Source organism: Calidris pugnax, unplaced genomic scaffold (genome assembly GCF_001431845.1).
Source record: "Calidris pugnax isolate Ruff unplaced genomic scaffold, ASM143184v1 scaffold247, whole genome shotgun sequence".
In the NCBI taxonomy this organism is placed as follows: Eukaryota; Metazoa; Chordata; class Aves; order Charadriiformes; family Scolopacidae; genus Calidris; species Calidris pugnax.
Genome location: NW_015090980.1, coordinates 185,259 through 211,003, shown reverse-complemented (window position 1 = coordinate 211,003; position 25,745 = coordinate 185,259). Strand labels below are relative to the sequence as shown.

Genomic DNA, 25,745 nt, shown 5'->3' with positions numbered 1-25,745 from the left:
ACCAACACACCTGGTGTGTCTGGGCAGAAGTGTAACACCAGCCTGAAGAGCAGTGGTTAGACAAAAGCTAGTGGTCTAAGTAGAAATGAGGGAAATAATGGGTTGTTGGGTTTTTTTAGTATTTTACAGTATGAGTCTCCTAGTTTGCAGTTCTTTACAGCTTTATGCTGTACATTGAATGAGAATTCTTCACCACCTTCTAGACATTGCTTTCACAAGAAAATTGACTAGCAGGAGCATATTTTTTGCCTGTCACTCCAGGTGAGATGACTCCATTAACTTCTGTAGTTCACTGACTGAAAAACCATCAGAAAGCAGACTCTTATGGGCATCGAGATTACTAGCAATGTTAAGGCAGACAAAACGAGGCAAATTTCTACCTTTTTCATACAGCTCACCGGAGAACATTTCTTCCCATCCATTCCTTGTTTTTATTTCTGGAGTGGACAAGGTTGTCTTTTTTGACTCCCTGGTCAGAGCAGAAGAGCTGCTGGGATCAGATACCTGCTCAGCTGGATTTAGACTTCAGTGTCCATAACCAAACTGTGATTACACAGATACCCCTCTTTTTGCCCTTGCTGTCGAGAAACGCTGAGCGATGTACACTCAGTGGTGGCAATGGCATTCGTACATGTGTTTCATTGTACTCCAGTACCTTAGTTTCCATGGCTACCACAGAAATTGCAGGTTTGCTATACAAATTGGTAGGAGAGATTCAGAACACCAGCCCATATGCTACAGCCTCCTGGACCTCATTCTCCTCTCCCGGGCTCAAACGTGCTTCTTTCTGTCAGGGGCTATGATGTTGGTCTCCAGTGGGCACAGCAGGTCCTTGCCACTGCTGGGTTCCTTCTGGGGAAACTCAGAGCACACACCAGATTGCCCCCTCGTGCAACTCTCAGTTGTCAAGTTTTTGAGCGGGGAAGATGATCTGCATTTTGATGTACAGCCGAAGTGCCTGGGGGGAAGCTTCCTCCCTAGTGGTTGCTTATTCTGCCACTCCCCAGGTGTAAAGCAAGTGAGTAAAGGCATATTTTAGCATGTGATTGTGGAGCTTTATGCAGACAGGCTGCAGGTAGAACATAAAACCAGCCAGAATAGGTAAAACAAAGCCCATCCAGGCCAGGGCCTGTTGTGACTGGACTGACAGCAGGGTCCATAGGGAAGATTACAGGAAAGCAGAAGCATTGAAAATACTCTCCCTGTGCCCAAGCAGCTGCAGCTCTGCTTTCCTGAGTCAAAGATGGTATCTATGTGTTTATTTGCTTAGTGATTTTTTTTCTATTAATTTGTCTAGTTGTGTTTGAACTCATAACCAATTTAGCCTCTGCAACAGCCCAGTCATGGGCTTCACAGCTTAACTATGCACTGAGGGTGAGGAAATCCCCTTCAGTCGTATCTTTCTCAGTATTAGCTGTCCTAGTTTATTTAGTTGTTCAGCAACCAGAAGCCACTGTGATTATTGCCCATCTTCATGTCCTTTCCATTTCGAGTAAAGCCTTTCTGAGGGGTGGTGACCAGAACAACTCATGGTTGTCAAGATGCAGACACATTGTGGATGTCCTTGTTCCTTTCCTAGTAAGTCCCAATATCTGGATTTTTCCTGACACTGAGCTGGCACTATCTGTCAGAATACCAAGAGTTCTGTCTTCACTGGTAGGTTCAAAGGCAAAGCCTCTCACTCTGTGTGCTGACACAGCTGTCTGTTTTGAGAACTCTGCCACGCTCCTTCCTTGGGACCAGCACACCCTCTGGCATGCCCTGTTCAATAGGGTTAAGAATAAATCTGGTTTTGGAGACTAGGCCAGCCTTCAGACTCGTGAGGCTGAAGTTTTTCTTCACACTCAGTTTGAGGATCATTTCCAGGAAGTGACTTGGATCAACATGATCTTTCTTGAAGGCCTTGCCTTTCACCAGCTGTCTGGGGAGAGGGCAGGACTCTGACTCTGTAGTAGTAAAGAGTTATCTGCTTGTCACGGTATGTTTCAAGTGGGCACTTCTGCACTGGGGACTACTCTGCCATCCCACAATACTTTGCCTACTCTACTACTGCATGTCTTCTGCACAGAATCCTAATCCAAAAGTGAGGGTGGAAGATCTTCAAAGCAGAAATGTCATCCTCTACTCTGATTTAGCCCAGCCTGAATTTTACACAGTCTGTTGACCATCACTTATTTGAAGCAAAAGATATACTCAAGTGGGCAGTTCTGGTGCTCTTATCAAATTGTCCCATTGTAGCTAGTCATAGTCCATAATTATGGGAATCTCCTAGATGACCTTTTAAGGTCCCTTCCAACCCAAACTATTCTATGATTCTATAAAAAATTGCAGAGATTGGTAATTGGAAAAGTAGACTTGTCTCGTTACAGCCTCTGAAGTAATGTGGTTACAAAGCCCACTCAGCCAACATACCCTGAAATCACCAAGCTTCTTGCAGTGTGTGCCTTATGTCTGGCACATTCAGCCAACCAAGAAGTGTGTTTATCTGGTGATAATCAAATCAATAGAGTGTGTTATTACATTTGAGTGTGTTATTGCAGTTATTAAATAGCTTTCCCAAGGTTTATAAAATAGCTATTTTTCAATAATATTTTGCATCATTCCACCATGAAAAACAGTTCATGAGGATTTTTGAAAGGTCTGTTAGCAATGTACCAATTTAGTTAAGCATTGTAATTTTATAAATGAACTCAAAAAATCATGAATAAAACATGAAATAGATTAAGCAAGATGAATGGAGTGTTGAGAAGAGATCCAAAATCTGTTTTGGCTAACGCTCGTAGCATTAATTCTCTAGAACTGCCTTCTTCACACACTACTAACTGACACTGCTTCATCCATTCTAATATCTACACTGCCATGGAAAAGTTTTTTCTACCTCTTCATCTTTTACTGACTTGAAATTGAAAGGGAGTGACCATATAGGATGGCTTCTAAGATACATAATTCTAGTATCTAAAAAAATTTAATTCTGCCCTATGAAGTCACACAGTATGAGTTTAGGATGGTTAAAGATTTTGTTGATTAGAATAAATTACATTAGAGATGTGGGAGTTTTAATGTTTTCTTCCTTTCATGGTAGATCTAAGTGTAAGTTTCTTTGCAGTATTTAATACTTAAACATTTCTTTTAAGAGAAATTTTAATTCTGGCTTGGATCACTTGCATTATCCAGTGAGTAACATAATTTCTGTTTCAGTTGTCTAGAATATATTCTTGTGACCCTTATGATATTTTTCTTCGAGTTTTTACTTAATTTTGTGTATTCTGACTAAATCTGTTGAAACATAACAATATCATGGACTATCTCTAGCAGTTTGACAATATATAGCATTGACCTTGCTAAGAAGCAAGGATATCTGTTCTCTGTTTCCCAAGATTAAGGGCATCACCAGATTTACTCACTGGCATTACTGCTCCCTCCCCTAATAATGTATTTTGTAAATTTGTCCTCTAAGTTTAATGGAGGACAGCGCTAGCAATCTGGAAAATTTGGCAACATTACTCATTGTAAAAAGCCTATTTACATATATTAAATATGCCTTGCTAAAGTCTAACAACTAGACATCCCTGAACATCCCGGCAGCACTGAACCTCTCAGGTACCCACACAGCACTCAGCATGCCTCTGCTCTTTGGCTGGGTTAATTTATGCAGCTGAGTCAGCTAATAATCACTGTGCAGAAAACAGATCCAGATGTTTACTGTAAAGCACAGAGTTCTTTGGACAGGGACATTTACCATCACTACAGAAAACAATAAAGCATCGAGTCAGGCAAAAAGACTCATCTACTACAATAATCTGTCTCTGGCCTGTAGCAAACATTGGGTGAGCAGCATAAAAACAGGGCAAGCATATGGTGATACTACTCAAAATATTCTCCCAGTCTTCCGTCATCTGCAGCATAAATATTCCTAAACCAGTGATGGTGGCTGTTTTGAAGAGCCTTGACTGAGTTTTCTTCCATTAATCTGTCCAGTAAGTTTTAAATCCCTATAAACAGTTGCATTTATAACCTCCTGTGGCAAGGAGGTCCAATGATCTGGCAAAGACCTTCTTCCAGTTTATTCTGGTTTTCTGCCTCAAGCATTAGTTCTCAGAGAAGGATTACACGGTGGAAGGTGTAGAGCAACTCTTACTGAACTCTTCAGGCTGCTTTCAGAGGCACATAAAGGAGATATCCACACACCAGGCTTTGAAAGCAGGAGTAACTCATGTTCAGAGGGCAAACTGTAGCTAGGAAGCAAAACACAAGGTTTTGGATGAGCTCTGGTCTCCTCACTACATTTTCTCTCTTCCATGTGTTTGCAGCTTAGTCTGCTTTAAAAATAAGTGCACTTGTGGTTTGAAACAACTCAGTCTCCTTCTAAAAATGATGTGAATCATGAATCAGGTAGGGCTGAACAGAGTACAATGCGTAAGAAAATTAAGAGCAGTTTTAAAATCCAGGTGTGCTTCAATTTGTTTTGCTGTGGGACTGACCCACTGCTGGGTGTCAGTGCTGATACTTGTAGTTTCTCCTGCAGTTGTCACTCTCCGAGGCAACTCCTACCTGCACTACTCTTGCATGTTGATCCCTGTTATAATTTATCAATGTTACATCTGCCCCATTCTGTACTCTGATTAAATTAGAATCCCATTAACCACAGTTGGCTGTCAGACAAAGGAAATGTCTGATCTTATTTTCAATATAAGACATGCCCTCTGCTCTGCTGCACGTCAGAAAATTTCCAAGGAGTGATAAGGCTGCAGTTTTGATAGGATTCTTACATTTCTCCAAGGATTTGTTGAAAATGTGGCAGCTTGGTAGTCGGATATTAGATTATTAAATTGCAGAGTGCTGTATCGATGTATTGTCTATGACATACAAAGTGCTTCCCCAAGAGCTGTCCACTCCTTGGCACTCCGTGAGAGCAATCCTTTCACGGCAGCAGCCACCCTCCAGTGATGCCACAGCAGCAGAAGGACCTGAAGAAAGCCACCCCTTCAATCCATTAGAACAGTCACACCAATGGAAACTGTGTCCTGTTTCAGGATAAATGGCAAACCAAGTCTGGCAGTCCTTTGAGAAGTACTGACAAAACCCAAATTTAATGTGCTTTGTGGTTTTTTTCTTTTTATTGAAAGAGCAGGATATCAATAGAGCATTTGTCTCAAGGACCATATGCTGAATATTCCCTTTGGCACTTCTGATAAAGCCCACGGGCTTGCCACAGCGTTCAAAGCATGTCAACCTTACCTATATTATCTGGTCGTGTTCCTAGAGGGATTATGAGTCCTTAGCTCATCAAATGTTATTTTAAATGCAACGTGATTTGCTGTTTCATGTTGAGGATATTTGGCAAATCATCAAAATCTCTGCTTACTTGCTATTGTGTTAACACTAGCTATTTTCCTTTAAAAGGTAGTCTGTCTTCCACAATCTTCCCTTGAAATCAGGTTGCTTAACAGCTTAAAGTCTTTAAAACAGTGTGCACCCATTTTGCTCTTTTGGACCATTTTATGCTTTCTACTAAGCACTAGTAAAACAAAACTGAAATACAAGATTTATTTTTTTTAATGTTCCCTCCTTAACTGTGCATCCTTCAGGTTGGGCTCAGCTAATCTCTGGATTTCAGCCTCAAATTTTATGGTATTTATCGTTAAAACTTATTTGTACTACACAATACTGTCACTTGAGAAAATCCCCAAACCAAAAACTTTTTGTACTAGGTACATTCATTTTCTGCTATCAAAGGGGGAAAAAAAAAAAAAAAAGAGCTTCAGACCACTAAGCAGCTGCAACCTTTTCTATAGACCTTATTTATCTGATATTAGCTGAATTGTGTATTGCACTTTATAGAAACAGAAAGAAATCCCTGCTCTAAAGCAAGCGTCTGCAATGCCTGTAAATGTCAGTCAGCTCTCTCCAGCTCAAAAATTAATTGTGCACCCGCCATGAGAAAGCGAGCAGGTTGAAGCACTTACAATATTGTGCTCTGTCAGGTTATTAGGTTTTCACCTCAGGAAATTCAGCTTCAAATGCCATGTAACCTACCTTACCTGGTCACTCTGGAGCATGTATGCAATATACTCAAAAAGTTAATAAAAATACATCAGGCACCACCCACTGACAGCTATTTAATTACCAATCATTTGCTGCTCACACAGAGGAACAGCGTGTTCTCCTCTTGGGTGCTTCATTAGTACTATCCAATTTTGGCTATGTCAAGGTTTATTTTGTGGTCAGTCCTTTGAAAACAGAAAAATCAAATATAATAAAAATATAACCTGTAGCATTGTAACTGTCAGGGTAGCAAATATTGCCCTACTGAAATCAGACCTTCCAGCCTGGTTTTCACATGTTTATAGTTTCTTTTTGTTGTTGTTGTTTCAAATTATTTTGAGGATAAGAAGAAAATGAAAAAAAAAACCCTTTAACAGAAAAATCAAATATAATAAAAATATAACCTGTAGCATTGTAACTGTCAGGGTAGCAAATATTGCCCTACTGAAATCAGACCTTCCAGCCTGGTTTTCACATGTTTATAGTTTCTTTTTGTTGTTGTTGTTTCAAATTATTTTGAGGATAAGAAGAAAATTTAAAAAAAACCCTTGAGGTTGTATTATTCTTCAACAGCTTGTTACACCCAGGGCTTTGAGCTGCTCTGTCGCGACAGACCTGCAGGGGATTCTAGGCATGCTCAAAGGATTAATCCCTCTCCTTTCATCCACAGCACAGCTCACCAATTTATTTGGTCCCTCAGTCAACCCAAAGGTTAGTGAACACCGGTGAGCATTACAGAAACACAGTGTTTGCAGGCGATTTTAGGTGGGAGAGCATCGGCTGTGGTGCAGTGCTTCCTTCTCCTACCTTAATTTAGAGCTCCATTCCGGCCAGTGGTGTTTAAATAACCAGATCCCATCCTACGCTCAGAAAGAATGAGATTAAAGTGAGGGACTTCTTGAGAAAATCTCTTTGGAGCATCTAGTAGGTTCTTGGGCCTCTTCTGACCTCACAGGTTTTTTTGGTTTTCCTTGCTCAGCATAATAATTGCAGCAGCTCCTGGATTTATGTACTAGAAGGGGATTAACACATGCACAACACTATCTTTCCAGAGGTGCAATTTATGTTTATCTTCCTCCTGCTGCTAGTCCCATCTATTGATTTCCAGCTGCTGCCTTTTTACCTAAGCCTGGCTGCAGAGGGAGATTTAGTCAAATAAAAGGTCCACACCTGTTCCTTATGAATGGCTCAAGGTCCTTTACATCTTTTTCCTGAAACAGGACTGTGGCTCTGTGCTGGAGCCACAATCCATCATTCATTCCACATGGTCAGCCTTGTTTTTTCATGCCATGGTCACTTCATAAGTATGGCAGCAAACTGGGTGCTTTGTCTCTGGTGTTGGATCTGTTCTGAACTGCCTGTTTAGACTAAGTTTTACTGGGGAGGAACTGGGTGGAGAGTAATGTATTTTTCTAGTATATGTCTGTGTGCCATGGCGTTACCTGCTAGTCACGGTGAGCTAGAGCTCTGGCTTTTTTCTGCCTTTTATTGAACAGTTGACCATTTCTGTTGCATCAAACTATTTACTAGGTAGGTGCTATATGCTGTCAGCCAGCCCACATCACCAACAGCTTCAGTTGGTTTTACTAATTCTTTAACTTGCCGTATTTCCAGCCAAGCCCTGTGAACAATCGTGGGATTTTATTGTGGCCAAAGCATACTAAGCTCAGGCTTTGCAACTAGATGCAAGGCCTTTGCTGTCAGTGACTAATTCTTTTAGGACTTTCTTTCCAGAGGCTCTATGATAAGTTTCAGTTCTCTCCTAAAAGCTGGAGCCATCCGAGCTGGAGATTCATTTTCGCAGCTGTGTCTTCTTCCCAAGCTTGGTGAAGGACCGATTCCAATGCTGATGCTCAAACTGGGAAGCAGCAGGTATCTGCTGAGCCAGCTCCTGCATGCAGAAAACATCCTTTGGAAAATAATCGTGCTTGGGATCACTGCAGTTGTGCATGGATGTTGCTGGGCTCCAGCAGTGACTTTTTGTGTCTTGCTGAGCTATTTCAGGGTCCACAAATGCATTGTGCAGATGATGCTGTAGCACTGTTGATTCCATGTTTTTCTACTGCTTGGTTCTACTCAAGATCTCTTAATGGAAGGGATTCTTTGGCTGGCTTATTCCCTCAGCTAGTTTAGATGCTGGACGTGCCAAATGCTAAGTATTCAGGTGTTGGGTTTTTTAAATTCTGTTTAGTGAGTTTTCTGCAGCTGGTGCTGACATGTATATATAGCAGTAATTAAGTAGGGATCATGAAGTAAATTTATTTGTATAATCCAGCTAAAATTCATTAAGAAGCATTTTAATACCCTGCTTTTTCATCAAGAATGGGGACTCATCAAAGCAAAGTGTTTGTGGGAAGATACAGAATTTTAAGAATAATTTCTTGGATACAATTCTGATTAAACCTAGAGAGCTGGATCAACCTCCTGAGTAACCAGCTGCTGGTATTTAAGGTAAAAGTCATGGGTTCAATTTCCTCTTTAAGATCAGCAGACCAGGAACTTGAATCCAGATTGTTTGCACACAAAATATGTTCTAATCATGTTGTGGCTGCTGGGGAGACACCAGCAATTTATGATCTTATTTTGCATATAGTATTTTGGAAGAATTTGTGCTATTCCTAACACAGATTGGGGCAAAAATATTTTCAAATCTCAAATATTTATGCAGAGGGAAGCATTTTCCTGCCCTGCTGTACTGCAAACTTTGCAGTGGATAAATGTACAGATATTGCAATGATATTTGCAAACTCTAAAATACAAATCCTTATCTTCCCTTATTTCATACTTTCACAACCCAAACCTAGTCTTTTTCACAGCTTTTAGAGAAAAGCTTTGCTTGTAACTGCAGCAGGAAAAAACAAATCTTGTAATACAGCCTAAAAATCACCCATACAGAGCTCCAAGAACCAGGTTGAAAAAATAATTGTACCTTCTATGCTCAGATTATTGATTAGCAATACTTCTTTAAAAATAAGATTTTTTTTTTCCCAAGCTTTATTGCCCAGATAGTCAGACATACTTCCAAAAATCAGTGGCTTTGAACTCCACTTATCAGTATAAATTCATTAGCTGAGTTAATCTTGGTTTGTAGTAAATAAGAAAGGTATATCCAGTATGATGTCCCTGGAAGGATTTCCAATCTTTGGCAGAACACTGTGTTTTTAATGGCTTGAAGTCTTGTTTTTATCTTGTTGCAGTTGAGATGGGAAGAATACAATCTATAATATTTTTCTTTTGCTGTATCTACTGAAGTGCCAACACTATACTTCAAAAATATTCCTATACCTGAGGTTAGTACTGGCATCTGTATACTAAAGGAATAGAATATGCATACCTTATAGATGCAATTAGTCATCTACTCTTCTTTTTCTATCTTTCATGATGAAAGCAAATTCTAACTTTCTTTTCTGCCTCTTTTCCCAAATTCAACCTGGCAGGCAAAGATTCACCAGAGGAAATAACGCCAAGTGCTTTCTCTGGGGATCCTTTTACCTTGGCTGCTGACTTACAGTTTTTATTTTTTTTCCCTAGTTTAAGGTCTGATTGAAAAAAAAAGCCATTCATTTGTAGTTTGCTAAATTTAAGCAGCAGAAAAATGCAAGGTGAGGAGGAAAAGCACTGTCCAAATAAAGCCATTAAATTTCACTGATTTAAGAAGTTGCTGCAGCTTTTTGAGATATTTGCTCTGTTCTAGTCCTCGCGGAGGAGACAAACACTTTAGTTAAGCCAGCTGTCAGGTTTAGTGGAGCTGAGCAGTATATTACCCTCCCTGCCCAGCGGCACGCTAGTAACTCCAGAGCTCTGCTGCACATCATGTGTAAATGGTACCTTGTTAAAGTGTTACCTTCACATCGAGAGATATTAGCATCTCTTGGTGCTTGGCGTATTTCATAAAAGTTTACAACAGCCAGTTCAACTACCAGAATAAAAATTAGCAAAAAGATGTCGGCACAGCTGCTAATATAGTGAGTTTGAAACTCTAAGAAACAGTTGGATGTAGTTACACTCTGCATCCTAGTTACTCTTCTTCCTTCCCACTAAGTAGCCTAACTATAGAGACAAAAATCTTCATTTGAGCTTTTTAATCAGGGAGGTCATGGAAGTGGCCACAATGACATATTCTTGCCTGTGAAGGGGAGCAACCACACATGCTTTCCAGACATCCACCTATTTGGTGACTGTGACAGAGCCTCCAAAGATGATCAGCATCATGTTCACCACAGCCTTTTTCCACAACAAACACAGCAAACCTCAAAGGACCTTTCCTAAGCAAGCACAGGCCAGTGAACTCTAGCACGAGTCAAAATGCCCACCTTCTAGGGTAGTCATGAATATTAAATCACACTCTAAAATAATTATATGGAAGTTTCCCCGCCTTGCTAAGTAAATGAGCTTTCCCTCTGTATTCAGTCTTTTTGGGTGAAATAGATTTGTAGCAGTGTTTTGGTTTTGTTAGTACGGAAGAGTCAACACAGGTCAGTGAGCAAACTGAATTGTCGTCTGTCTGCGTGAAACAGAATTGCTGGCTACATCTTCATCAGCAGTGAGCCTGGGGAGTCAGGAAAACCCTCCTCAGCCCAGCCTGTCCTCTCTGCTGTGTGGGCAGAGGGGCTTCCTGGGTGCTGACATGAAGCATGCTTACAGCAGACGGCTCCCCGGGAATAGCCACTGCTCCTTGGCTTGCCCAATCCTCATGGAATCACTTTGCACAGTGAAAGGAAATAATATTTTTTTTTCACCCTTATGTTTTCTAACAGACATCAAAAGTGATTTTCTGACATTAGTGCAGTATAAAATTTTAACTAGCTTTGTATAGCTTCGCTCTTTTTAGAAGTTTTTTCCTCCTCTATAGTATGATGCGCTTTGGCAAAGGCAATTTTATTCTTTTATCAGCGGCAGCTTGGGATGGGCATAATATTTACAAATGATGCCATGAACAAGTTATGCAAATCACCCAAATGAGAACCAGTAAGCTTTTATATCCTGCCAAACAATCGTGTATTGTAGAAATGCCACATTTTACAGTCAATTTGAGAAATGTTTTAGAGACTTTAAAACATTAGTGCCCTATTTTTCATACTGCTCAACATATACAACAGGATTCGTTAGTACCATGAGTCCAACAATGCAACCTTTAGAATACGAAGGAAAAAATAACTGCAATAGATTTTGGAAACCTAAGTGACTTTGAAAAGCTTCTTGGAACTTCATAATACTGTCAATTTTTAAAAGATCTTGTCTAAAATTGAAAACCTGTATGACTGCAAAGAGGCAATCTGTGCCTTTCTACTAGTATAAAAATAACGTTTCTTATTGCACGTAAATGAGCCATTATAAAATAAATCAGCAAAAAGTAATGGATTCTCTTAACATATTAAGCTCTCCAAAGGGCTCATCTACACTGCAGAATTTACTAGTGTCTGAATGGCACTGAGGATCAGTGACTGCATGGCCACATTAACTGTGATTTTTAATATTGTTCCACATTCTGTTTTGCAGTATCCTGAAACATATTAGTTTTAGGAGGTTTTGGCTACCCAAAGTAGGGTTTCTGGGAGCCACATACCCAGGGGAGATTTGCAAAACACCCCCCCCTTTCCTAACTCACTCTGGGGCTACTAGAGAAAGACTCGTGGAGGCAATTCAGCTTGTCACCTTCTACACTATCTACTAGCTCATTTTTGAGTGACTTGTCTAAATTTGAAAACACTATTGAATTATTTGTAAGCTTTCATTTTTCCATCTTGCAAGGAGGATGTGGATTCTTGGATTAAAAAACAGCACAAATTTTCCCTTGCGAAGAAAATTGGTAATCACAGTAGTAATCCATGCAACTATACTCCCCAAGTCAAAGGAAGAAACAATGGAATATCTTGGGAGGAAAGTAAGCGGCAGCAAATATTTAGCTGTTTGGTAATAGCAAATTTGTGGAAACTACAAAACAATAACCTTTTAAAATGTGTTTCCAAGGCTTTTTTCAAGCAAAAATGTTTTCATGCTACAGTACTTCTGAAATCCTTATGACAGCTTTCCACCCTCCCTGTAAAGAGATACAGTAGAAAGGGCTTATGTTTTTAAAGCTCTTCTAAGTCTTCGTCTTCCTGACAGACTTTATTAAAAGGTTACTGAGTGATGATACTTCTTTTCTGGTGTTTTACTCAAGTTTGTGTACTGAGCCCAGTGCCCTTGTTTTGTGTGTGTCCTTTTTTTTTCAACAGTGAACTATTTACTGCTGGATAAGGACAGAGCTGGTGGATTTCTAACCTTGGTTTTCCAGTAAGTCTTTTTTGTTAAGGCACACAATAATTTTGTTTTGATTGAAGCCACAAGAGAAGCACCTGCACTGAGTTTCTGGGCCAGACAAGGCCCCGGCCAGGCCCTGCCAGCAACAGGGACACGGAGAGGGCAAGGGGGGCACATTTGAGAGGTAAAAATAAATGCAGAGGGGTAAGTATGAGGTAAAGAAGGGGAGGCGAGGGATGCTTGTCCACGCAGTAAAACCAGTATGAGGAAAAAGATATGTGTGGAGGCATCAGCACAGCTAGCGGGTGAGGACACGGGAGGCGACCATCTTGGCTGTGGAAGCCCTTTGGCACCTACTGGAAGCAGAGCCCATCTCTTTCCAGAACCTTCTCCTCAGCAGGGCAGCACCGGCTGGGGCACCAGAGGACCTGTGGCTTCTCCACACCGTCTGCCCATCTCCGGTGGCTTTCTCTGCTGGGCAGAGCCACAGAGGCTGCCGGACACCCAGAGGAGAGGTCTGCGGGGAGAAGCCATCGCCAAGGCCAAGTAGTTGAGGCGAACTTCACATTTCCGTCAAGGTGCTTCCCTTCAGCTTTGGGCACCAAGGTGAGATGGTGCTGGTGTTTCAGTTTTCTTAATTTAATTGGGATGTAAAAGTTACTGAGTTTTGCTCCCCTGAGGGTAGTACAGCCCTGAGTACTGCTGCCTACAGGCCGAGGGCATCACAGGCCGAGGTAGAGCAAGCAATTACAGGTGATATTTGAGACATGTCGGAATGATTACTTCATACACAAATTGAGTTCAGTATCATGTGTTACTACAGAAAGTTATTAAAAATTGTACCTCTCTGTACCCTGAAAGACTCTAGGGCCTCTCTAGCTGCCTCTACTCCCTGCACTTTTTCCTATTCGGAAAACATCCCCCCCCATTCCTGCACAGGGGTCTCCGGTGTTCCCACTCCAGCCTGAAACCCTTTGCACCACCTCCTGTCCTTATTGCCAGCAACAGCAACATATTTAAAATAGCTTAATTTGTTAGGCCTAAGTGTTGGGTCTGAATGAACACGTTACCACTGCTTTGAAGGGCCCTACAAGTTTTTGGCGTTGAGAAAGTAACAATTGCTTAGTTCTGCTGGCAATGTTATATTATGAGCTATTTCACCAATGCTGTGGCATGTGCGATATATATTGCACGTGTTCCAGAGACAGGAAGGGATGATGAATGGGTAATCTGTGGCCTGCTTTCTGCTTCTGTTGATAAGTGACTGATAAAGCTGACAAATAGCTAGATTAAGTAAACAGAGCCTACATAACTCATTCAAAGTGAATAACTGTTTACAAATTATCAATTGTTATCTGCAAAATTTTCAATTAGGAATGATGGATCCCATTCCTGTGTAGAAATAATGGACCAGTGATTATGTGTATCAGGTACGGGAACAGTAAGATTTGCCATCTGACAATGCTCATCCTCAGGACAGGAACTGGCAAGAAATAGTAGAGAAACAAATGTTCCCTGGACCAAGTGTGAAAATTTTTGACTCCAGCAAAGAACAAGAATCTGAATACAATAGAGGCTTCGGGATTTGGCTCCTAAATACAAACAGAATAATTTGTCGCCTCTTTTAAAAGCTATTGTAACTAGTTAGTACTCGAGGACCAATTTCCATCTCATTCCCGTGAGTAGTGTTTGCAGAAAATGTAGAATGTGTATCTTTTTATTAGAACAGGAAGAAATGCCTGCTAATATAATACTGCTTCATTTCATAATTCACTGTAGGATGAGAATGGTATTTCCGAGCTGTTGATGTTTTAATCTCATGTTTCTTTGTCCAAAGTAAAAAGCTACGTACAAACGATGTTAAGTTAAACAGATTTAGATCATCAATGGTGTATTTGTACCACATGTTAAAGGTGGGGGAGGGTTTGTGCTGGGCTCTGTATGATCAAGTGCTTGCTTTTAATTTAGTGAGTCGTCTCTGCAGCATCCTGATAACAAAACATGGCTTCAGATTCCTGAGATAACATTGAGTGCCAATTGCACATCAGAGAGAAAATAACTTGGCTTGCAATAGCCTAGATTGATCCACAAAGTAAGAGGTTATAAACTGTAATGGAAGTGCTGACACAACCAAACGAGATAATACACTCCAGTACAGCTATCAGCGCAGATGGAACATGCGGCTCTCGAGTGTCTCGATGTGGTCTGACCACTCCTGCCGGAGTAGAGCTATCAACGCCGGGGAATTAAGGTGATGCATGAGAGCTCAGTGGGCCTGGGTGCTCTCCCTCTTGGGGGTTTGGCACCCTCTGCTGTCCAGTTTTCGAACCAAAAAAAGTAGCTAATCGGACTATGCAGGGGACGTAAAAGAGCAAAGGAAGCTATTAAAGCAGCAATTTTGGTAATCAAACGCCCATGCTCTCTCTTGCTGCAGCAAACTGTGAATGTTTAAAAAAAAAAAAGTATTTTTCTTGCTTCACAATAGTAATTGCATAATTGCATTGACTCTGTTTCCCGTAAGAAAGGTGACCAAGTCTTGGCTCCTAGTCCCACCGTAAGGCTTCCTGACCATTCATGTCGGATGCAAAGAAAGCACAAAGGCTCTGGTCCTGAGAGGTCTCAGGTATTCTAGGGCATAGGGAGGCTCTTCCTGCCTCAGCAAGGTCTCTGCATGCTTGTCTCAGGTTTAAAACAACCCTGCCCTGGTGGAAAAAAGCGGGTTCATACCTAACATCTGGTATGACTGTTCTTACCACGCAAACATCTTGTGCTGCAGCTGATAGCGCTGAAAATTGTGCAGGGCACCTTATGCATGTTGTAGCTATTTAGCTAAATGTTTATTCACTCTAGGTTTTTTTGGAAACAACTAACAAATGCTCTCCTCGACAGTGAGACACAGAGCTTCACTTTTGCACCAGGGGCACGAAGGGGTACCTGGCTCTGCAGTAAGGGGAATTTAAACCAGAGAACTCTGGAAAACAGGATGCCCTTTTCTATTGTGTAACTACCTCCATTGAATACCTCCTATATTTGAGTGACAAGGTGAAAAAAACTCTGTAGAGTAGGAATAGCAGCCTGTAAGGAACAGCCTTTGTTCCTTATGTATTTTGCTTTTTGGATAGGCACTTGCACACTGTATTCAAGATAAAACCAGAAATTTATCAACCAGATCTGCAACACACACAGTCATACCATCATAGGATGCCGGGAAACCAAGGCTGTGTTTCCCAGTAGAGATCCTTCAATGGCTTCAGTTTTTAAACAGTTTCAGTTATGACTTTATCAGTTTGAGTTTTCAATGGCTTCAAGTGTGAAATCAATGTTGGCTTGACAAGAGCAGGACAAAGCACCCTTCTTTTGAGAACACAGAGATAGCTGGATCCTGACAGACAATGGCTCGGGTTAGCTCAAGATCTGAGTAATGTTCCTCTGGCAGTTAGTCTAGAGTCCAGAAGATACACGTAATCCAAGGCAATGTGTACATCTGTCTGCATAAGGCATGTTGCATGGTTTTTGTACGTGGTGGGAAATTCCTCCGCCCATACAAGTCAGGGGCAGCAACGATGTGCTCTGGAGCTGTGTGGTTCTCAGGGTACCAAGTTCAACTAGAAGCTGTTCTCTGCTGGAGCTGGCTGACTGTTGCCTGTGCCTGCTAATGTCCACTGTGTTCCTAGGGAAAAATAATCTGGGGAATGCAGCTAGAAGGTAAATTGCCGCTTGTTTCTCTTATGTTTCACTTCACTACAGCAGTCTCCACTCTGCTTCCTTAACAGAGCATAAATAGATGGATTTACTAATCAACTGCTTTTCTTTCCATACCCACTCTGCTTCTTCTCACATCTTCTCAGACCTGGGAGGATAACTAAAGGCTCAGAATGCTCATAACTCATTTCTATTATAAGCAGAAGAAAATACACACAAAAAAAATTTTCACAGAAATTTCACATATGGAAATAGCTTTGGTTTTCTGCTGCAACAACCATGATCATCTAAGTAGACTGCGGCTCTTCACATTCAGTCTCAATAGAAAATAAAATGGAGGAAGTGCAGAAGGCAGCACTGGCATGATTTGCATACAGTCTTTGAAAACGAACATCGGGTAGTGGCAACTGCAAACCAGCTTTATTTTAGGCTTTTGCTGCAAATGGTGTTTTCAAGTCAAAGGAAAAAAACATGACCTTGTGGAAAAATAACCCTCACTCTAGCACATATCTGGGGAAAAAAATAAAAAAGATAATAAACGGTTATTTTAAAAAGGACACAGAATCAGAGAGACCTGAGTGGTGGGAAAAAGCAAAATAAACCCCAGAATGCTTACTTGAGATCTCCAGTGAGTAGAAGCCACGGTAGCTAGTGCTGTCTGCACACGGGGCAGTCTGTTGCTGAGCTATATATTCAACCACAGATTGGTTTCCCCAAGCATCAACCAAGACATTGTTTTTATTGATTTATTTTGCTATCTTCCCACTGCAGTGATAGGATGACAAAAGAACCACCTGTGGGTATCCTAATATATCTAATGCCAGCGGATTTTCAGGTTGAATAAAAACAATAAATCTTTCTAGGCACAAAGGGGAAACCATGAGGTAAGTTAATTTGGGAAACTAAAGAGCATGATTTAGGAATATTGGATTTGTTAGAATGGATCAGGCTGGTCCTCCTGGTTTACTGTCCTCTCCCCAGAGATAGTTCCTAGTGAATGACACACAATAAGACAAAATAAGCCCCAAAAGAGTTAACTGTTCAGTGACACTTCAAGGGACTGACCTGCTTTCTGATGGTGTAACAGTAATTGTGTTACCCCAGTAAGTAAGAGGTCTGATTCTCACTGTATTATGCACATTACAAGTCCTCAAAAAATTATGTGGCATTTCTTAAAGAACCCAGGTATGATGCAGATGCTCGCGGCTGTGCTGATCACGGCATCTATTGTGGGACACCGCCTGGATTTTTCCCTACGGCAGTACAGTTAGATTTGTTGTACAACTTCCTGTTAAATTAAGGGAGAAAATGAATAAACATGTAAACCTGTTCAATTGCCTAATGTATTCACAAACCAAGGCTAAGAAAGCTAGACAAAGAAGGCGTAGAGTCTAGCACATTAGAAAACAAACTTCTCTTTCTCCACGGTTCTTCCAATGGGTTTTTTCTGTCTCCTCACTTCCATGAACAGGCTGAACTTGTCTTGTGAGGTGCTCCTAAAAATGCATACTAGGCCATCGTGCTAACATAAGGCATCTCAGTTCTAAACTACTTCAAACCAGCAATTTTACACTCTTGAGCTTTCTGCTGGTAAAAGTTTCCAGAGTAACACACCCCTGAGACTGTATTACTCTTCTTTCCCCTAAACAGGTACAGCATGGGCTGCGATGGATGGAGTTCCCTACCACTGCTGCTTTGGTAATGTAGCTCAGCCCCGACTCATCCTCAGGTGCTTCTGGAAAGGTTAGGTTTTGCTTTATAGGAATTTCAACTCCTGGGTTCTGCATTGTATTTCTTCTATAAATTTTGGTTCTGACCGCAGAAATCTAGGCATTTTTCTTAACCCTGTTCTTAGATTTTTGATAATGAGGCTATAAGGTGACATATACATGAAAACTGCTACTTACGTAGCTCAAGAACATAGTTTTGCGTGATCTGGCAAATTTTCTAATATACTTAATGCTTCTTTAGATTGCTTGAAAGAACATAAATAAGGGTTCCATATATCTACTTTAATCTATGCCCCTGAAACCCCAAATAATATTGGTACTGGTTGCCTCTGTAGAGTCAAGGCAGTAATACACACATGCTAACTTCAGACTTGCACCCTTCTCAGACATAGGAAAAAAAATCAAATTGAAGTGAAGATATAAGAGCTCAGGAGATATTTCAAAGGAAGCCAATAAAAGAGAAAAGCTAGAAACTGACAGTCACCAATAACAGGATTCTTAAAGCCTCAAATTCAATAAATCCACAAACCAAAAGAAATTAAGCAGGCTTTGCCGCTTCAGGACGGCATGCTATGGGATTTTAACAAGATTCATAGGTATTAAAAAGTAATGGCGTAAATTGGTTATTTAAAGTCAATATTGATTTGTTGCCAGATTCTGCATATCAACAATTGTACTTGAGCGTCCATTTACTTTGCTCAGAAATAAATATTCCTGCCCAGCTGCATGTGTTAGTTGGAAGAGAATCAGTTTTCACCACTGGCGAAGGGACAGGTTGTTATCTCAAGCCACATGGTTCATTGATTTATCAGTGGTGGTGTAAATACAGAAATTTATAGGGATGCTGTCAAGAGCTTGTATTTAAAAGCTTTTTTTGGAGGAAGGATGATAGTGCATCCCTAGGTAAGAATGTGAGAGGCTTTCTGAGTATTTGGACTTACTACTTGGTTGAGGTAAATTATCTCCATTTGATGTTTCTGGCTGGCAGAGTTAATTTATTTGTACAAAAGTATTTAATGATGCAGGGAGATTGTTATTGGTGGTTTAATTATTGTTTTGATCAGAGCTTCTGTATGGGTGGTAGTACTCTTAATAAGATAATCATACTTTTTCATCTGTTAATGAGTCTTTGGAGTATTCCCAACACAGTTTTAAGTCTTAGTTGTTTTCCCGTTCTTAGTTTAATTTCTGTGTTTCATTTGGCTTGCATAATGAAATGAGATGGGCTGCTTTACTGCTGTTTATGATCTGTCTCCCTAATCTGGTTTTCTGGGCTGATCAGGATTTTCCAAAACTACATAAATATTTCTAATCTGGGGAGGGAATCACTTTTCCCATAAATTGAAACAAATAAATTGGGTATTTGTTCCTAGGTAAATTACAATATTGGTTTTGCACAATCTCACTGTGGTATCTAAATGTTACCATTAAAAAGCATGTTGTCTGCCTCATTTTCCACCTGTATCTCTTTGAAACCCCCCCAAACATTCCCTGTATCTCTTCCTGCCAACACTTGCTAATCAGTATTGGCAAGATCATAGTCAAATACAGCAAAATACTGACAATACAGGCAGTATTTGAAAGTTAATCTTAGCAAGGGTATGCCTTTACTGAAGTCGAGGGCACTTCAGTAGCGGGTGTTGATGGTAACTCGTACAGATGTTAAGTTGAATTGTATGAGAAGCTGGAAGTGGATAGAAGTGTTAAGAGAAGAAATGTAAAAGAGCAAAGTTAGTATCATATAAATAGAGGGGCTTTGCTTTTCTATAGCGGTGAGTATTCTAGTTCTTGTGGTATCTTCTATATAGAGTATTTATATACCCAACTCTTCACTGTTTTGTGACCATACTTGCTTTCCCTCTATTTCATTTTTTATTCTGAGTTTATTTGGCCTGGATCTTATTTGCTTTGAGTCAATATTGACTCTGTTACAGTAGTGTGCTACAGAGATGGCCCATGCTGCAGAACTGTAAGAGCCATGAGGGACACGACGAAGCAAGTGGTGTCCAAATGTTCACACATGCTGCCTGCCACAGGCACAAATGGGATTTCAGTCCTTTACTATATTCATGCAGATGCCTACTACAAAAATTGCACTGGGAGAAGGTGATAGGATATTCCTCCTTCTCCTTTGAAATGTTCTCATCCTCTTGATGCCATGGAAAAAGAAATGTAATCATGGACACATATACTAGCATATGATCCTTCCCCTTTATTTGCCTGTTGTGCTAATGTCACTTGTTGACTGAACATCTCATAGAAGCTGGAGAAATTATAAACTTTGCAGAAGTCTAAAGTGAATATCACTCAGTGAAACCTGACTTTGTTTAATCAGTCTATAATTAAAAATAAATTAAGAAAGCAAACTCAAGGAGTTAATGAGAAGTGCGATCTGATTGTAATATTAGAATCCAAATCTGTCCAGCCACTTCAGGAAGCCTGACCTTAAGGTGAAATGAAAGAAATCTTTTTTATAACATACTATTCTTACAGGGAAAAAAAAAAAGTATTTTCTTCATTAACTAATGAACTTTAGTTTCATGTAAGTAGGTTTCTGCTAATGTGAGAGCAACACAGCCTTAACCACACCGTGTAAATGGCTGTCGGAGGGGTTGAATAGATCTTCTTGATACCAATGGCTATTCTTGGGCAGTTTTTAATGCTTGGGATTAGCTTTCTCTACAGCACAGCCACCAGCCCCGCTCTGCACATGGAGTTTGTGCTGTGGTGACCAAGAGCATCTTAATATCTCTTACTGCAGTCAGTAAGCGTTTTGTAGCAGTTCACACGTTCATTAGATAACTGGCAGCACTCTCTGTTAAACACATGGTGATACTTGTGCTGTATTGAGTGATGGGACCACTTTCTTACCTGCGCAACTTGAAAAGCATCAGCTCGAGTTGCTGAAGAATATTTTGCCTTTGACCAGAAACAAATCCTACTGCGTGTCAGCAGTCAATGTATGAAGCCAAAAACTTCCATTTGTGTTGTAATGCGCTGAAAACATTACATGGCCTTGGGCTTTAGAACCACCTGGGGTAGCAGAGAACTTAGTACTAAGGAAGTGCTCCCAATCCAGCTGTACCTTCAGAGCTGGGTGATGGCCGTTCGTTAGCTCATCATTAGGATCTCTTTGGGACTGCTTCACTGTTTCGTATGTGATGAAGTGTTTCACTTGTGTCATCTCAGAGACCTTCCAGAGGCAGCAGGGGAAAGAAGGAGGCCTGCTAACATTCTGCAGATTAGTTACCAAATAAATAAAAATAAAGAAAAAAAAATAAAGAAAGAAAGGACTGGGAGGAACTAGGTGGAGGAACAGGGCTTGCTGTATCTCATCAAGTATCACAGATCAGCAGAATTAGCAAGAATTACCTATTTGGCACACGCAGTGAACTGGGAAAAGGGCATCAGCCACATCTGCAAGTAACTTGGGAAAACTGTGAGGTTACTTGCAATTTCTTCCCCCAGCTCTCCCAGGCTTCAGCCTCTCTGTTGTGACCTGTATAATGTGCCTGACACATGCGAAGTCTTCAACTGCTTAACTATGAAAAAACTATGAAAAGCCAGCAAGTATCCTAAGCAGTCAGAGGAAGGCTGAGGAGGGACCATGCCCTGGGGAGAGTGTGGGATGTCACGGCACTGCTTTCTGTGGCCAGTATCTCTTAACAGGGGCAACATTATAATAAAACTTGCAAAGATAGCTTCAAAGTGCCCTCTTCTGCTGGTAGCCTGGAGAGAGAAAATATCAATACATACCCCTCTGGAGAATAGCATTTAAGCTATATGAAAGATTGTGTGTTTATATCTCCACCTGTGTGCAGGGAGACTTAGAATCAGGAACAGGATTCCAGATCTGAAATCCTGGACTCTCGTAAGGCTGAGCTTGTGTCACTTCATCAGTGACTTGTTTCCTTTACGGGTGAAGGGTGCAACTTTCTGCCATTATTCAAGAAAACTTGTGAAGGAGTCTACTTTGTGTCAGTTATCTCCATTAATTATTACCGTATGAACCTGGGGAACCCAGCTAACACTGGACCTCATATATGGAGAGCTGTTGCACAAGTACAGATTAAAGCAAAACCTCTCTGAAAAGTTAAGGCTAAAGAGACTAAACAAAGGGCAGAAGAAAATGACACATACATAAAGTGAACAGCATCATGTCTGGTAAAAGCCAGGTTTCTTTCATGAACTTGCTTTTCTTACAATGTTGGGAATGAATCTGTAGTGTAAAATAATCCAAACAACCCAAGTGAGGTATAATAGATATTAATAGGAAATAATAAAAATTGGGTGTACAGCAGTCAGGCAAAATGAGAAAGAAACAAAAATGCAGGTGAAAAAAGCAGTCAAGCATAAAAGAGCACACCTAGAAGCTGAACTTGAGAGAAGGTGGGTATCCCAAGCTGCAGGGACCAATTTACAGATGCTTTCTTCTGCTGCCACCAGCTGAGCATCTAACTAAAGGCCCCATAGCCTGTTTTTTTGTCACTTCAAATGACTGGTAAGGGAGCTACATGGGCCCTGAAGCCTTCTTGTGCCAAGTCTGGTGTCTCAAAACCAGAAAGCAGGCAGGTAGGGAAGGGAAGGTACAGAGAAAGGCACTTGGATCTCAGTTTCTTCCTTCCATCCTACAGTTGAACCTGATCAAGCATATCTGCACACCAACGAAATGCCTTTTAAAGAGAACTGTCTTGAATATTTGAAATAAAGGGAAGTTTTGTCTTAATAACTATTAACATCCCCAATGTCCACACCATAAGCTACCAGCACATCTGGCATCTGCAGGTAATGGCAGGAGCATCTTTATCAAGGCCACTGAAGGAGATGGATGATCTGAATTGCTCTTACCTTGTGTGCCATCAGCATGCTTCTGCAACAGCAAAGGGAGGAGTCTGAGTGGCTCTTCCCCTGTGTCTGTATTCCTCTGGGGATGAACAGATTCCCTGTCACAGGGCTGTCAGCTGAGCCTTCCACCAACTTTAAAACTGACATAATTTTCAGAGTAAACAAAGTCTGAAAACAGGAAGAGCAAAGCAGAAGTCTGGGGATGTCACTCTGTCACCACAGGAGGTTATCTTCTGGGTTAGAGTTAGTCTGATTCACTGACCACAGCAATGGCAACTGCAAAGACTTCAGCATATGTCTCTGGTTATTACCCCAAAAGTACGAGCTGTACATTGATGCCCAAGGGAATAGTGGGGAGCACTGAATGTTAAAAAGTCTTTGGTAATTTTTGTTCTTCAGCACTGTAGTAAAATACTGTATATTTTGAAATAAGACATGCAATTCTAAGCTAACAGCTAAACATCAACAGCATTTGCTGAGAAAGTCCCTATAGTTGGGGAGAACTTAATGCGTTCAAACCACTGTGTCGAGCTCCCTGTGGAGTAGAGTTGGACTGACTCGGCTTGGTCTCAGCTCCCCTTTGGCCATCCTGGGCCACACTGGTTTGCCCTGCAGCTCTTGTAATGCCCCTGTTTCCTTCACAAACACCAGCTTTTGCCCCATTGAGGGGTTTGGTTGCAGATAATGGTTGTGAAGGGTCCCAGGATTTCAGTAGCACTCTTGGATTCCCCACATAAGATACAAATAATAATTCCAGTAAGACCACTGTATGGTACTCAAATGTCTATGTTAGGTCCAATCTCACAATCTTTACTCCAGCAAATCTTCTAATCTAGAAGTAGGGACAGAAGGCTTTAACCAACTTGTATCTAATTTGAATTAATATATCCATAACTTAAAGCACTCGCCTCTGCGTTTTGCTCCCGCAGACACTTGGGATGTTCCTGTAACTGAATTATGTCCGTTTTACTGGAGGGGAGTGCTCTGCTGTTTGACTGAAAGGAGCAGAAAATCCTGCTTCAGGAACAACTGGCTAGCAGTTTTTCCTGGGTACTGATTGTCTAACACTGTTCACACATCTTGAAAACTTAGCTTCAGAAACAGTTTTCCTTAATACAAGGGGACAACAGAAGGAAAAGGCAGTGTGATGCTAACAGTATATGTGACATTGATTCAAGTACTGAGTGTTTAGAGAAAATTTAGAATCCCTCTTTAATCACTTAATGTAAACAAGAGAAACACATTTTTAATGATTAGGAGGCTGATGATCCTAAAAGACATGTGGCTTATTTTGCATGAAGCATTCAGGTTTAATTTTGTAGAAGCGATGGCCTACCACACTCTGCATCCAAACAAAAACAAGTGCCAAAACATAGTAAGAGGTTGTAGGGAAACAGTGAACCATCGTGGTTCTTTGGAAATGTGCGTGTTGCCAGCTTTGGTGGCTTTGGTGGAAGGAATGGAGCACACAGCGACGTGTGGCAGCCTCGGGCCGGGGAGTTCGGCAGAGGCTGAGGAGCAGGCTGCTTTCCAGGAACGGCGTGTTTGCCACCTTCCTGACATGGCCAAAGGGGTGGATGGGTTGCTGCCATGGAAAAGGGGAGAGCTCTGAGCAGGCTGGGTGGTAAATAATCTTAAAAATAGGACAAGATGCGCTTTTTAAGGCATAGTATCTTCTTAAAGTGCACTAGCACAATTGCTGATGATGATCTATTGCCTGGAGTACCAGAAATGGGATGGAATATAATAGCAAGAAGTCACGCACTTAAAGATTAATTAGAATAACTGCGAGTAAGCTTGGAGGTTCATCAAATGTGAGATTATGAGGAGAGGAATCCAAGTACATTATTGGTTGTAGGATAACTACGATGCCACTGTAATGTGGTCTTAAAAATGCTAATGTATTCTGGGATGCATCGAGTGAGGTATTTTCAGTAGACGGCAAGGTATTAATATCGTCGCAGAAGGCAATTGTTAAGACCTTGTTTAGAACAGACAGCGCACACCGGGCAGAAGGGATAGAGGACGCTGGAAGAATGGAAAACCCATTTAGAGAGAAGATTAAAAACACAGCAGAAAGACTGAGAGATGATGATCTAATTGCTATTTATAGGGACATTTTAGGTAAATATCAGAGAGGCGAAATTATTTAATTTGAAGGGTAATAACGGTAAAGAACAAATGCAATGAATTGGTAGTGAATACACTTAGACTGGAAATTCAAAAGTTTCTGGTTTCAGTAGGGGTGGATGCTGGAAAACCCTTGAAGACAGAAGCAACCTGGGCTGTCCACCTGGCAGGACAGGTACCCAGTTCATCCTCCAAACTGGATAATGAAATGGCATTGGGTGTCCTGTGCATTGCCATTCCCACAAAAGGGACATGAAGAGGTTATGATGAAGTGTGTATTTGTGCTGCTCCCCCCGTGTGTCAGGAGGTTGGCTGACAGACCAGAAGGTCCAGAAAGGAAGATTCAACTTCCTTTTGGTGCCTTTTTAACCTCCTCCAGATCACCGCAGAGGACACAAAGCTAACCTGTCATGGAGCTGGCCAGTCACAGATTTTGTAAATAGCTACCCTTCTGTGACCGACAGTTAATAGGACATAAAAGTGTGCAGTGGCAAAACAGACCTTTTGGGGATTTCACGGATCAGGCCGGGGGGGATTTTGTTTTTTTGTTTCTTTTTCTACGCTGTTTGTTTTCCTCCGTTGCATGGACCAAAGGCTAATTTCTAGGCTGATCTGAGCGTTTTGAGAGGGTGTGTTTCTTGCTCTTGCCGGTCTGAGAACTTTGCGATACTCGTGCCTTTTGCGGCTTTCTTCCTGTTGCACGCTGGAGTTTGGGGCTTTCTCAGAAAAAAAAGCCCAGAGTTTCTCCGAGGCTGCGCTGTGGGAAGGGGGTGGCTCCTGCCGCTGCCGGGGGATGCGGGGATGCTCTTCGGGACCCCCGGAGACGGGACGTCTGGCCGGGGTTGCCAGGAGCCGCTCTCGATTATCCAGTTGGTGTCTGCTGGGACGCAATTAGGCGATGCAGAAGCACTTTAATTTGAATAGTTAATTCCAGCCTGCCAGCCCGCCGCCGGGGCTCAGCCCGCTGCGCGGCGGCCCGGGAGCGGCGGCGCTCGGCGGGGCTCTCCGCTCGGCATGGCGAGACCCCCCTCTAGCGGGGGGAAGGGGAGC

General features: G+C 41.5%; 1 protein-coding gene across 1 annotated transcript in view; it reads left to right on the top strand.

Moving 5' to 3' along the window:
• Positions 1-12,869: 12,869 nt before the first annotated feature.
• SFMBT1 (Scm-like with four mbt domains 1) overlaps positions 12,870-25,745 on the top strand; it is a 90,994-nt gene continuing 78,118 nt past the window's right edge. Inside the window, exons 1-2 of the mRNA XM_014953576.1 lie at positions 12,870-12,894; positions 17,641-17,688. The gene's annotated coding sequence lies outside the window, so the exon portion shown is untranslated. The remainder of the gene's footprint in view (positions 12,895-17,640; positions 17,689-25,745) is intronic.